This window comes from Malus domestica, chromosome 13, assembly GCF_042453785.1.
Source record: "Malus domestica chromosome 13, GDT2T_hap1".
Lineage (NCBI taxonomy): Eukaryota > Viridiplantae > Streptophyta > Magnoliopsida > Rosales > Rosaceae > Malus > Malus domestica.
In genome coordinates, this window is record NC_091673.1 from 35,116,476 (window position 1) to 35,130,589 (window position 14,114).

At 37.4% G+C, this 14,114-nt stretch overlaps 1 long non-coding RNA gene across 2 annotated transcripts; it reads left to right on the forward strand.

Moving 5' to 3' along the window:
• Positions 1-7,966: 7,966 nt before the first annotated feature.
• On the forward strand, positions 7,967-12,706 carry LOC103431613 (uncharacterized). 2 transcript variants are annotated; one of them, XR_011575008.1, is made up of 3 exons: positions 7,967-8,316; positions 8,511-11,409; positions 12,405-12,706. It is a non-coding gene; the product is annotated as an uncharacterized lncRNA (long non-coding RNA). The 2 variants fall into 2 exon arrangements; XR_528890.4 differs by having other exon boundaries at positions 7,981-8,316; positions 8,511-8,594.
• Positions 12,707-14,114: the final 1,408 nt, after the last annotated feature.

Genomic DNA, 14,114 nt, shown 5'->3' on the forward strand with positions numbered 1-14,114 from the left:
ATATCTTGTTGACATTGTTTCTAGGCTTAAAGAAATGGTTTCATTACCCTCGGAAGCTCAAAAAAATAGAACCAACAGCCCTAGCATGGAGTCTATATGTTGATGGCTCGTCCAACCAACAAGGTTGTGGAGCAAGACTAGTCCTTACGACCCCTGACAAAGTGGCGATAGAGTATGCTCTTTGTTTCAAATTCAAGGCGTCGAACAATGAGGCGGAATATGAAGCCCTCCTAGCAGGCTTACATTTGGCCAAACACCTTGGGGTTAAACGAATTAATATCTTTAGTGACTCCCAATTGGTGGTTAACCAGGTCACCAACAACTTTGACGCTAAGGATAGCTCCATGGCAGCATATTTGGCATAAACACAATTGTTGCTCAAGCATTTCCACTACCAGATCACCCATATTCCTCGAGTGGCAAATAGTCATGCAGATGCTTTGGCTCGCCTCACCTCAGCGGTGGAAGACAAGTGTGCAACTTACAACAAGGAGATAGTTGGATTACCCCGATTTATAGATTCCTTGCTCATGGAACCCTTCCAAATGACAAAGTCCAAGCTAAGCAGATTCGATACAAGGCTACCCGTTTCTTGATCATTAATGACCAACTCTACAAGTGGGGTTTTAACCTACCATACCTAAGATGCCTTAGGCCCACAGTGGCGGAAACTGTCCTTCGAGAAATACATGAAGAAGTCTACGGAGATCATGCTGAATCTCGATCCTTAGCACACAAGGCTTTTCACCATGGATATTACTGGCCAACACTCCACCAAGATGCCATCAGAATATCCCACTCATGGGATAAGTGTCAACTCTACGCAACTATTCCTCACTCCCCTCCCGAGCCGCTCACTCTTATGATCAGCCATTGGCCTTTCACCCAATGGGGACTTGATTTGATCGGCTCAATGCCTGCAGGGAAGGGCAAGGTTTGCTATGGAATCATTGCAGTCGACTACTTCACAAAGTGGGCCAAAGTAGAACCCTTGGCAACCATTACTGAGGCAAAAATAGAAGACTTCGTATGGAAAAACATCATTTGCAGATTCGGCATTCCCAATGCTATAGTCACTGACAACGAGCAACAGTTCGACAACAATAAGTTCAGGATGTTCTGCTCTAAGTTTAACATCAACTTATGTTTTGCCTCCCCAGCTCATCCCTAGTCTAATGGACAAGTTAAAGCCATCAACAAAATAATCAAGCGAACTTTGAAAACCAGCTTGGACAAGGCTAAAGGTTGTTGGCCAGAATTTGTACCCCAAGTTCTTTGGTCATACCGCACTTCGTATCAGACATCAACAGGAGAAACCCCATTCTCACTTGCCTTTGGTACAAAGATAGTTGTCCCAGTTGAGCTTAAGCAAGCAACGTTCCGAGTCCAGAACTACGTGCAAATCGAAAATGACAAACAACTTAGCCTCAACTTAGATCTAGTCGAGGAACACAGAAACCAAGCTCACTTGAGGAATGTCGCCTATAAGCAGCGCATCTCCAATTACTATGACCTAAGGGTCAAACCTCGTTCTTTCAAAGTGGGGGACTGGGTATTGAAGAAAATATTACTCTGGGACAGAGTCCTAAGTGAAGGAACACTTAGTCCAAACTGGGATGGACCGTTTGAAGTTGTTGGCATCAGTCGCCCTAGCTCCTACAAGCTTAGAAGCTCCGATGGCAAAGACCCTTGGCCATCCATGGAATGCTGATCACTTGTAGTACTATTACAAGTAAACTCACATTGTACAAGTGTTAAGCTTCAGCCGTTCGGCATCCTATGTAACGAAGACTATTTGGAATGAATTCAATAAAGAGGTGATTTAGACAACTCGATCCTAATCCTCTTACATTCCTAGCAATGAAAAACTCGGGTTCAAAGCTTCAACATGAATGCTTCCGACATGAAACAAAGTCTAAGTATATGTCAACAAGACTATACAAATAAACAAACAGCTTCACATTATATTCGTTCAATCATACATTCCAACACATTCAATATAAGCCAACTGTGCTTTGAAAGGGTTCAACATATTTTGTGTCATTCGACACTTGCTACAATGTGCCTATACACCTTGCCCTTATTCTCACCAACCAGATGATGAAATGTGAAGAAAGAACTCATCTTCATGCCACTAACCAAGTGATGAAATGTACAACCCGTACTCTAATATCATTTGGCAACTTGCCACTGATGCCACCAACCAAGTGAAGAAAGAACTCATCTTCATGCCACCAACCAGGTGATGAAATGTACAACCCATACTCTCATTCATGCCACCAACCAGGTGATGAAATGTACAACCCGTACTCTAATATCATTTGGCAACTTATCATTCATGCCACCAACCAGGTGATGAAATGTACAACCCGTACTCTCTTTCATGCCACCAACCAGGTGATGAAATGTACAACCTGTACTCTAATATCATTTGGCAACTTGCTACTCATGCCACCAACTAGGTGAAGAAGGAACTCACCTTCATGCCACCAACCAGGTGATGAAATGTACAACCCGTACTCTAATATCATTTGGCAACTTGCCATTCATGCCACCAACTAGGAGAAGAAGGAACTCACCTTCGTACCACCAACCAAGTGATGAAAGCAACTCACCATTCATTCCACCTACCAGAAGACGAGTGGTACAACTTGTACATGTGAACTCCTAGCATTCACAAATAATCATAAATCCTCAAGCTTGACAACTTAACTAAGGGAGCACTTATGCCCAACAAGAGTTATAGTCACCAACAAAGTCTTATTGCAAGCCAACAACCACTTCAATGCATGACATACAAAGATTAAGCTATTCAGCCCTCTTGCATCTGCTTCAAACATTTCCCCTCTGTAACAATGCAAACACTACAATTCTCAAAAGCTTCACACACTCTTGATCAAGACAGTGTGAAGCAAAACCAATTTATGGTGCCAACAAGAGCTTCATCAAAGGAGTTCAACCACAATTCTCAAAAGCTTCACACACTCTTTATCAAGACAGTGTGAAGCAAAACCAATTTATGGTGCCAACAAGAGCTTCATCAATGGAGGGCAACCATAATTCTCAAAAGCTTCACACACTCTTGATCAAGACAGTGTGAAGCAAAACCAATTTATGGTGCCAACAAAAGCTTCATCAATGAAAGGCAACTACAATTCTCAGACCTTCGAAGCAAATTCAATTTATATGGTTCATCCAAACCTTCGACTACTACAAGGTGTGGCTTGCATCACAATCTCTTGCTCAACAGTGTGGAAGCAAAATTTGTATATGTTGTCTCTCCCACATTTTCAAATTTCTAGTTTCCCAAAAAAAAAAAATGGGAAATTCAACAAAGCTTCATCAATGGAGGACAACTACAAATTCTCAAAAGCTTCACACTATCTTGATCAAGATAGTGTGAAGCAAAATCAATTCATGGTACCCAACAAAAGCTTCAACTCCAAAGCTTCACCTACAAAGTTTCAACACAAAAGCTTTAGCACAAAAGCTTGACCCACAAAAGCTTCACCCACAAAAGCTTCACCCACAAAAGCTTGACCTACAAAAGCTTCACCCACAAAAGCCTGACCCACAAAAGCTTCATCCACAAAAGCTTGACACACAAAAGCTTCACCCACAAAATCTTCACCCACAAAAGCTTCAACACAAAAGCTTCACCTACAAAAGCTTCACATTATCTTGATCAAGATAGTGTGAAACATAATCAATTCATGGTGCCCAACAAAGCTTCAACCTCAAAGCTTCAACACTAAAGCTTCAACCTCGAAAATTCAAAAATTCGGAAATTCAAAAATTCGAAAATTCAAAAATTCAAAAATTCAAAAATTCAAAAATTCGAAAATTGCCTAAAAAAAATTGAAAAAAAAAATTGCCTAGGCCTCATCTTCTTTGGGCCTAACAACTTTCATAACAAATATATATGAAGAAGGAGTATTGGGCTACCACTTAAAAAGGAAATGCCTCATTTGTCAACTCCCTCGACCGGAGACTTGGGGGACTCCAACCATATGCTACTGCACCTTGATACTCGGAAGTCTCACGACCATTCAGTGACTTGGATTTTTCAAGTCTCCAAACGAGAAGTTTACCTCACTCGGGAAATTAAGGGAGCACTACCTCAACCTACATGCTTCACTCACAAAGCTTCAACATATAAACTTCAACAAAAGGAAAAATTCAAAAAACTTAGTGAAGAAGGCCTTGGTGTATTTAACACAATACGTTGAAATGAAGCAAAGCTTGTTTATTGATATCTCCGATAAGTTACAAATATGTACATATACATGAATCAAAATAAACAAACAAGAGGGAGCTTTCACAAAGGTTGCTTAGGAGAAGTCTCAGCAGTCGGCAAAACCTCAGAAAGAGGAGGCACCAAAAGGTGATTATTCGGAGCCTCAGTACTAGGCAGAACCCCAGAAGGAGGAGGCACCGAAGGTTGATCATTTGGAGCTTCATTACGCGATACAGCCCTAGAAGACGAAGGCAATAAATGCCTTTGGAACAAACCCACAAACCTCTGATGATCAAGTAAAATCTGACCATCAGATTCCTACAGCTGGTCGAGCTTCCTCTTCATGTTTGTAGCATAGTCATGTGCGAGCCTGTGCAACTGTTTATTCTCATGCTTGAGCCCTCTGATCTCCTGTTTGAGATTTATCACTTCAGCCACCAATGATTCAACTTGGCGTGTTCGAGCAAATAGGCGTTGGGCCATATTAGACACAGAACCTGCACACTGAACACTGAGAGCCAGAGAATCCTTAACAGCCAACTCATCAGACCGTTTGGAAAGTAGTTTGTTATCTTTGGGATTGAGAAGGTTCCTGGCCACCACCGCAGTGGTCATATCATTCTTCATCACAGAGTCCCCAACGGTAAGAGGACCAGTAGAGGATAAGAAGGATGGGCGCCATATGTTGTCTTGAGAAGGCATGGCTGCCTATTCACCAAAGTTCAAGTCAAAATGACGGTCGGATGGGCCAGACATTCTCAGAAATGATGAAGGAGAAATGAGGTGCAATAAATCTCTGAAGTAAGGGGAACATTCCTACAAGCAATAACTCTCTGAATGTACTCCTTGCACACAATTGATGCCCTTATAAAAGAAAGGGCAATAGGGTTGTTGGTTCAAAAAATCGAAGAGGCACCACTCTCCGAATTCCGAAAAGGCACCACTCTCCGAATGTCGAAGAGGCACCACTTTCCACACGCAACATCAGCTCCTCGGGTACCACAGATAACTTTGCCAAAGATCTCTGACAAAGTTTAGACACATAAATTTTGAAGGTCCAGCTACCCTACTATTACCCATAAGGGTAAAGGAACAGCACCACTGCTTGATAACTAGAAAGTCCCAATGTGTGTCAACCTCCGTGCTCCGTGGCAAGGCAGACTGGCAAAAATGCCCAACCTTTACTCACATTCAAGAAAACACTCCCAACATGATTGCTTGCTCAAAAATCGAAGAGGAACCACTCTCGAAATCTTGAGAGCCAGACTCCCAATAGGATTACTTTCTCAAAAATCGAAGAGACACTGTTCTCTGAATCTCAAAAGTCAGACTCCCAACAGGATTGCTTTCTCAAAAATTGAAGATGCACCGTTCTCTGAATCTCGAAAGTCAGATCCCAGACATAATTGCTTGTTCGAAAACTGAAGAGGCACCGCTCTCCGAACTTCGAGAGCCAGATTTCCTTGGATAAAGCTTGTCTGCAATCTTCACAAACAACATCAGCTTTCCAGATACCACAGACCATTTTTTCAAAGTGCTCTGACAAAGTTAAAACATGTGAAGCTTGCAGCTCCCATTACATTGCTATGACCAAGAAGGGTAAAGGAATAGCATTATTACTTGCTCAAAAATCGAAGAGGCATCGCCTTCCGAATCTCGAGAGCCAGACTCGCAACAGGATTACTTTCTCAAAAATTGAAGAGGCACCGCTCTCCGAATCTCAAGAGCCAGACTCCCAACAAGATTGCTTTCTAAAAAATCGAAGAGGTACCGCTCTCCGAATCTCGAGAGCCAAATCCCCGACATGATTGCTTGTTCAAAAACCGAAGAGGCATCGCTCTTCGAACTTTGGGAGCCAGATTTCCTTGGATAAAGTTTGTCTGCAATCTTCACACGCAACATCAGCTTTCCAGATACCACATACCACTTTTTCAAAATGCTCTGACAAAGTTCAAACACGTGAAGCTTGCAGCTCCCACTACATTGCTATGACCAAGAAGGGTAAAGGAATAGCACTACTACTTTTCCAAAATGCTTTGTCATTGATCGTCAATTTAAAATATTTACACAAGTGGATACCACAAAATCTTATGTTATACTTAATAGAAGTATAAATAAACTCTAAGTGTTAGTGAATCTATCGTTTTGATGGGATACGAATTCTATGAAACTAATTTTAACGATCCAACCGTCAAACTTGTTTGTATATGCTTCGAGATCGCATACGCCAAAAATCACAAAAAACAAACATTCAGAGATCAAGAAATGAGACAAAACTTTTCGACGTTTATAAAACAAAAATCACGATTTAATGGTTATTTTAACTCCGATTTTGATGACTTTTTACAACTACACTTCTTGACCCTATATGAATACAATGAATGAATTTGATCGTCAATTTAAAATATTTACACAAGTGGAAACCACAAAATCTTATGTTATACTTAATGAAAGTATAAATAAATTCTAAGTGTTAGTGAATCTATCGTTTTGATGGGATACGAATTCTATGAAACTAATTTTAATGATCCAACCGTCAAACTTGTTTTTTATTAGGCTCCTATTTTCGAGCGTAGATGTAGTACTTAAATGACAAATATGTTTTAATGTTTTGAAATAATATTTATGTGGTAATGTGTGGTATGTGCAAATTTAAGAAAAAAATATATTTTTCTTAACGGGTCATAACGAGTCGGGTCACTTTACCCGTTGGGTAAAGTGACCCGACCTGTTAAGGACCCGTTAAGATAATAGGTGTGACACGACACGACCCGTTAAGATAACAGGTGTTACACAAAAATGACACGAACACGACAAACACGATCCGTTTGCCAGGCCTACCTAGAAGGATCATCCACTCTAAATTAATGCATCTTCCATTCAGTCTTTTCACCCTTGGGCGGCTTTCCTTGGTAGAATATTATAGCGTTCTCTTACAACCTACTTTAACATTATCAAATGTCACTTCTTTTCAGACCCAGTAGCTTTCTAATAACCGTCACCTGCTCTACTTTTTGTCCCTGGGTGTGAAAAAGTATCATATCTTCTCCATCACACTTGTATTTTTCTGCGCATTGTCAACAAAATATACAAACATTACAAATGGAAAATCAACCATTAAACTCGTCTGATTATTCAATGTCAAACAAGAGAGACACAGAGAATATTACTTGTACCAAATCCACCTGTACTTCACATTTAAATAAACCCTACCACTATATTAAAAAAGAGTGAATAACAGTGAAGTTTAGCAAATGATGGATTGTTGGTGGTTAGGCATCTGCATTTTACAATCAAACCCTCACCCCTCCCTTTAGAGTAGTTTGGAATAGAAACATCGATTGTATTAAAACTCCCTTGTTTACTTTAGGTTAAGCAAACCAAAATGTTTAAGAGTATAAGGACATATAGGTTTAAATGCCTTGGAGCTTAACCCAACTCCTTGTTCTCTTAAAAAGGAAAAAAGTAATTTTACATGTTAAAAAAGAAGTATGGGTAAGTAACTACTTCATCCAGATAAATAGTTAGAAAATTACTTAAGTCTAAAGTAAGGAAAAAATGCACTATTCATCTTGCCTATGAAAGTGGAATTCAATTTTGAGTTAATAACAATTGAGCCATTGTGTGTGTCTGGGCTTTGCTTCAGCCTGGTTGGGCATTTTGTTTGGGCTGACACAACCTATTGAAAAGCAGCCTTGAAAGGTCGAATGTTGTTTTGCCCTCTCTACATCCCAAATCCAACTGACAGATTGGAAAATGACATGTCATTCAACAATTGCGGGGGGGGGGTGTTTCTGGGTTCGATGGGATTGAATGAGTGGGTGAGGATTGTGGTGGTGTTACTGAGGGTAAGAGTATGTCGAACAATGGTCATTTGATGGTATGGCCTTGCACAACTTCAAGGATAGAGAGAGCGAGGGAGAAAGAGGGAGAAAGTGCTTGCCAGATAGAAGGACACAGAAGGGAGAGAGAGAGAGAGCACGCGCAGAGACAGGAAGGCCGAAAATTGAAGACGAAGGCCATGCTTGTAAAGAGTGACTGAGATTTGAAGCCCATGCCTGCCTCTACTGATTGAAAAGGTAAGAAGTCGTTTTCAAATCTTTTGTGCTTTAGGGTTAGATTTACAAGCTCTATTTATTTCATGGACCTTCATATTTGAATTATAATTGTGGTCAGCAAGAATTCTAGGGTTTGTGAGGTTTACAGAGTCTATGTTTTGAATTCTCTTTACTGTGTTCGAATACAAACTCTTATTCTCTCTAATTTTTTACAGAGCAATCGAACATGCAAAGGTCGTGATTGAAGCTTTAAGAAGTAAAGGTGTTTCAGGATTAGTGTTATAGACTTATGTTGGCTGGTGAGTTTAATTTCCTACTTCAAAGACCATTGTTTTTTGCTGGGATCCCTCAGTTTGGTTGCAAAAAGTTGATGTTAGTTTTTGGCTAAATCTGTTATCTTGCTCATTGTTTTCTTGAATGTAGTTATTTTTTTTTTTTGTTTGCTTGATATGGTTAGATGGCTGAGTTGGCAGGTATATTTTTGTTTGCAAAAACATGAATTGTATCGAACCAATTTACTGTTGTACTTTTATGCACAAACATAAGCGAATTCTAATAAAGTACTAAATACCAATGTCATATGCGAAAGTTAAAAACAATCTCAAAAATAAGAACACAAGGGACTTAACATGGTTTAGCGTAAAGCTTACGTCCACGGGTGAAGCACGGGAAAGAATTTCACTAAACAAATGGAGATAACAAAAGAGTGTTTAAACTCTTACAATCCAAATCCCACAAATTACAAACTCTAAACCAAACGAACAAAGAACTCAAAACTAACAGAGAAGATTCTCCCAAATTGTTGTCTAACTCACAAATTAACTCTCACCAAATTACCACACGAAGAGCAACACAAAATAAACAAATCCTAATGTCCTATTTATAGAGCATAGGACTTAGGTTTACATAGGAATCCTAATAGGAAGTGAACCCAAATCCTAATCATGTAGGTAATTAACAAAATCTCTCCACCAAGTAAGGAAACCAACCAAGAAGTCAAAATCCAAACCCAAATAGGACACTAAAACAAAATAGGTAACACATACCTAATTTCGAGACACAAAACCCAACAATCTCCACTTTGGCGAGAAATTAATGAACTTCTAAAAAATAAACTTCAAATTGGGATACCAAAAGTGATCACCAAATTCTTCAAGAATAGATGTCCACCTAGACTCAGAAAATCCAAAAGTCTTCAAGCTTGAAATTTCCTCCAATGCCTTCTCCAACAAATTCCATTACGGAAACTAACATATGATGCAAATCCAAACAAAAGCTTGAACAAATGAACCAACAGTGTGAATTGCACTCCACCAAAAGAGCTTGAGTACCAAGCTCCACCTCCTTAAATAACCTTTAAAGGAGTCTAGAACAACAATCTTCTGCAATATTTGCCTCAACACTAGTAAAGGACTTATTATGAAGAGTATGCAAACTTTTCTTCACTACAACCGTTTAGCAAGGGAGTTGGTCATATACAAGCTCCCCAATTTGAGCCACAATTTCGGTGCAGATTTGACATTACCAACTTCACACAAGACTTCATTAGATAAAGTTAGCATGATTGCTCCAAGTACCCGCTCCATTATGTCTTCATTTTCCTCATCAGTCCACGAATTTGGCAAAGCCTTCACAACCTTTAGCATTTTCAAAAGCCATTGTTGAACTAAAAAAGCATGCATCTTCAATTGCCAAATATCAAAGTCATTCCCATTGTACTTTTCAACATCAACTTTCATCGACGTCTTCATAGTGACTGGCAAGCAAAGCCTAAGCCAAAACTTGGGCTTTAATACCACTTGTTATACTTTTATGCGCAAATGGAAATGAATTCTAACACATTACCAAATACCGATGTCATAAGCGAAAGCTCATTAAAAACAATCTCAAAAATAAGAACACAAGGGATTTAATGTGGTTCAACATATACGTCCATGGGCGAAGCACGAAGAGGGATTTCACTAAACAAATGAAGAAGATAACAAAATAGTGTTTAAACTCTTATAATCCAAATCCCACAAATTACAAACTCTAAATCAAACGAGTACAGAACCTTAAAACTAACGGAGAAGATTCTCTTAAATTGCTTTCTAACTCACAAATTGACTATCACTGAATTGCCCCACGAATGAGCCATACAAAATAAACCAATCCTAATGTCTTATTTATAGAGCATAGGACTTAGGTTTACATAGGAATCCCATAGGAAGTGAATCCAAATCCTAATCAAATAGGTCGTACCCAGTGCACAAGGCTCTCGCTTTACACAGGGTATGGGAGAGGTGAATGTCGGCTAGCCTTACCTCCATTTATGGAGAGGCTGCTCTCAAGTCTCGAACCCGAGACCTACCGCTCATGGGCGAAGGCACTTGCCATCGCACAAAATCTCTCCACCAAGCAAGGAAACCAACGAAAATGTCAAAATTCAAACCCAAATAGAACACTAAAACAAAATAGGTAACACATATCTAATTTTGAGACGCAAAACCCAACATTTACAACCTCTCGAGCTCAAACATTTATTTATTTATTTTTCATTTTTGGTAGAGATCAACATCATAAAGATTCTAGAATAGAACCTGCAAATCCAAAATAATGTGCAAACACAAATAAAGAGTTTAAGGTTGAGTAGAACCTGTAAGTTGGGTAGCATTTGTTAAGGGTTGAGTAGGACTTGTAAATTGGGTAGCATTGGTTTAGGGTAGGGTAGGACTTGTAAATTGGGTAGCATTGGTTTAGGGTTGGGTAGAACCTGTAAAGGAGAGAGTTTATCTTATTGATTGATGGCTTACATATATATATATATAACAATTTTAATGAAATATTTCTAGAACTGTTCACTTTTAATTTTAAGGACATTTTCAGTATGAAAAGCCCTTAATGGGCGAAACTCTTTTCTTTATTTAATCTTATGTCATTATATTATTATTATTATTATAGTGAGCTCCACAATGATGTTGACATTTTTGTCTAGTTAAAGTACATTATTTTGCATAATGATATTCAACTTATGCTACTTTACATCGTTTCCTAATGTGCTGCCAGCTCTTCTACTCTTTAGGTTTCCATCATGTTGTCGATATTGTGCAGCTCCTCTTCTGTCAAATTGTTCCAGTACTGTTCATCTCTTCCTACTAGCCCTGCTTCTCTTTGTCTATCTTCTTTTACCTTGTAACACATATTTGCTGTTTCTCCTTTGAAATTTTGAGGCTTCCAGTATGGCTGATGATTGATTTTTGTCTTACTATAAATATACATTTCTTCTTCTTCTACTACTAATATCATATCATACCTAAAATCTTCAAACTCATATAAGGCTAATATTTGTATGGGGAGATAAAGGATAGTCTGAAAGACTCTTCATTAGTCATGGCTATTTGCCTAGCTTTCTCCTTATGCATATGTACATACCAATCTGGAGAAATACTAATAAAACTTATGCAAATTTCTTTTCACTCTTCTAAATAACATTATGCTACTTTTATAAGCTTTTCAAGAAATGATTCTAATTGAGAAATATGGTTAATGAATATTTTATCAAGATAGTCAAACTCTAATAGTAAGGCTAGGGTAACTTCTACTACATTATGCTTCTTTTGATGCTCATAATTAAAATGTCATGGTCTAAAATCTCTCATGTTAATCATGGTCACAGCTATGCTAACCTCTGGTTTACAAATGCAACTCTCTGTACTACCATAAAGACATGGTGGATACATGCTTCTAATAAAATTCATCCCTGGTTTTGGATCAAAGATGGACTGATACAAAGCACATTGTAATTGTAATTTTTTTCATGGACTGTAATGCTCTGCTCAAGATTTCATTTTGCATATCTGGTGGCATTATTCTTAATTTTGCTTTTGAAATTTCTTCTCAAAAATATCATCTATTATTAAGTCTAACAATATATTCCTAAGAAATCTTTCTTATCTTTCTTGTTTTTCTTTGTCACTCAGATGCTGATGTTACTCCATTTCAATATCTTCTTCTAAGAGCTCAATCTTAATCTCTCTTTCTTATATGGGCTCATAAGTCTCTTGTTCTATGGGTTCAATAACATTTTTTTCTTTATTCTTATGCTGATTAGTTTCTATGCCTATTTCCAGTTCTCATTTCAGGGTCTTACTTGCCTTTTGCTGCATTCTAAGGGATTGGAGTTCTTGGTTCATTTTGGTGAATTGGTTAAGCAATGACTCATGGTCTTTAGAAATGGCTTGGAGGCTGTGTTCAAGAGAATGAATATGATGTTGGCTTTGATGAAAATTAAATTAAACCTATCAAATTCTTGTTCTAAGGCTCTAATTAATTTTCATGACCTAACCTCATGCTCAGCTGTTTTATTTGAACATTCCAAAAGTTATCTAAGAGAACTTGTTGCTTATCAATGATTCATGGTACCATTGACCTATACCTCAAAGTTGAATTTTAGATTCCTTCAACTATGGTGCCATTAAAGTTAAAGGTGGGTATTGGTGGTGATGCTGGTCTGTTTATCCTATTTTGAAATCGACTGAATAGTGGAGGTCCATGATGCATCATTATGTTATTGAAATGTGCTTTTCTGCCTTGTGATCTTGTGCTATTTGAGGATGATGGTCCACGATATTTCATTCATGTTCAATGAATTAGTCTTGATAAGATAATCAGCTAATGTATTATCACTACCTTTAATATGTTCAAAAATTGGTTTAAAATCATTTTTTGTAATTGAATTAATAAAATTGACCCATCTTCCGGCTGCTTGTTTATTAGTATATATCTTATTATAATGAGAAACTATATTTTGACAATCTATTCTTATTGTAAATAATGTAAAAATAAAGAAAATGCTTCAACTGAGTTAATTATTCCTAGAATTGCTAAATCTGTCGCTAGTAATCTTGAGTCTTAACTACACATCACTAAATTTTCCTGATAAATATCTACAAACTTGTTCATCAGACTCTAGTGACTCCTTATGCTTTTTCTGATAGTATTCATTCCCATCCTAATGATGATGCATCTGTTTCAACTATCTTATAACTATCATCTAATGGTAATGCTAATGGTTTAAGTTTAGTAATTTCTTCTTTTATTTTTTGAACTAATTTAATATCCTCACTATTAAAATACTTTTGTCTTGTTTTGCTAGTTTTACTATGTAATACTACTATTTTTCTTCCTAAATCAGGTAAAAAATTTCTAGCATCGTTTAACAATCCTAAAATGGTTGTAACTATTTTTTTATCTTCCAATTTATCTGGAAATTCTAAAATTTTCTTGGCTATATGATCTTGTAATTGTATTGTACCTCACTTATTATATATTCCTAAAAATTCCATATCTTGATTTTCTAATGTTATTTTATTTTCCTAATCACAATTCCATTATTGATAAATTCTTGTAAAACTATCTCTAAGTGTTTCATATGTTCATTTCTATTTTTACTATGCACTAAAATATCATCTACATAAACACTACAAAAATTATCATATTTCTTAAAAATTTGATACATCTTTCTTTGAAAAATTGATGGAGCATTTTAAAGTCCAAATGGCATAACAAGCCAATCAAAATGTGCATCTGGACAAGTAAAAGCTATCCACTCAATTGATTCTTCTACTAATCTTATTTGCCAAAATCCTAATTTGCAATTAGATTTACCAAAATATTCAATCTCTTGTATTTTATTTGTAAACTCATTATTTGGTAACTTATAACTATCTTCATATGTATTATCATTTTATCTCTTATAATTATAAACTATTCTGGCCTTACCTCTCTTTAGCTTGGAATGTTTTCTCACTATGAATGCTAATGATCTATGTCTAGACTTA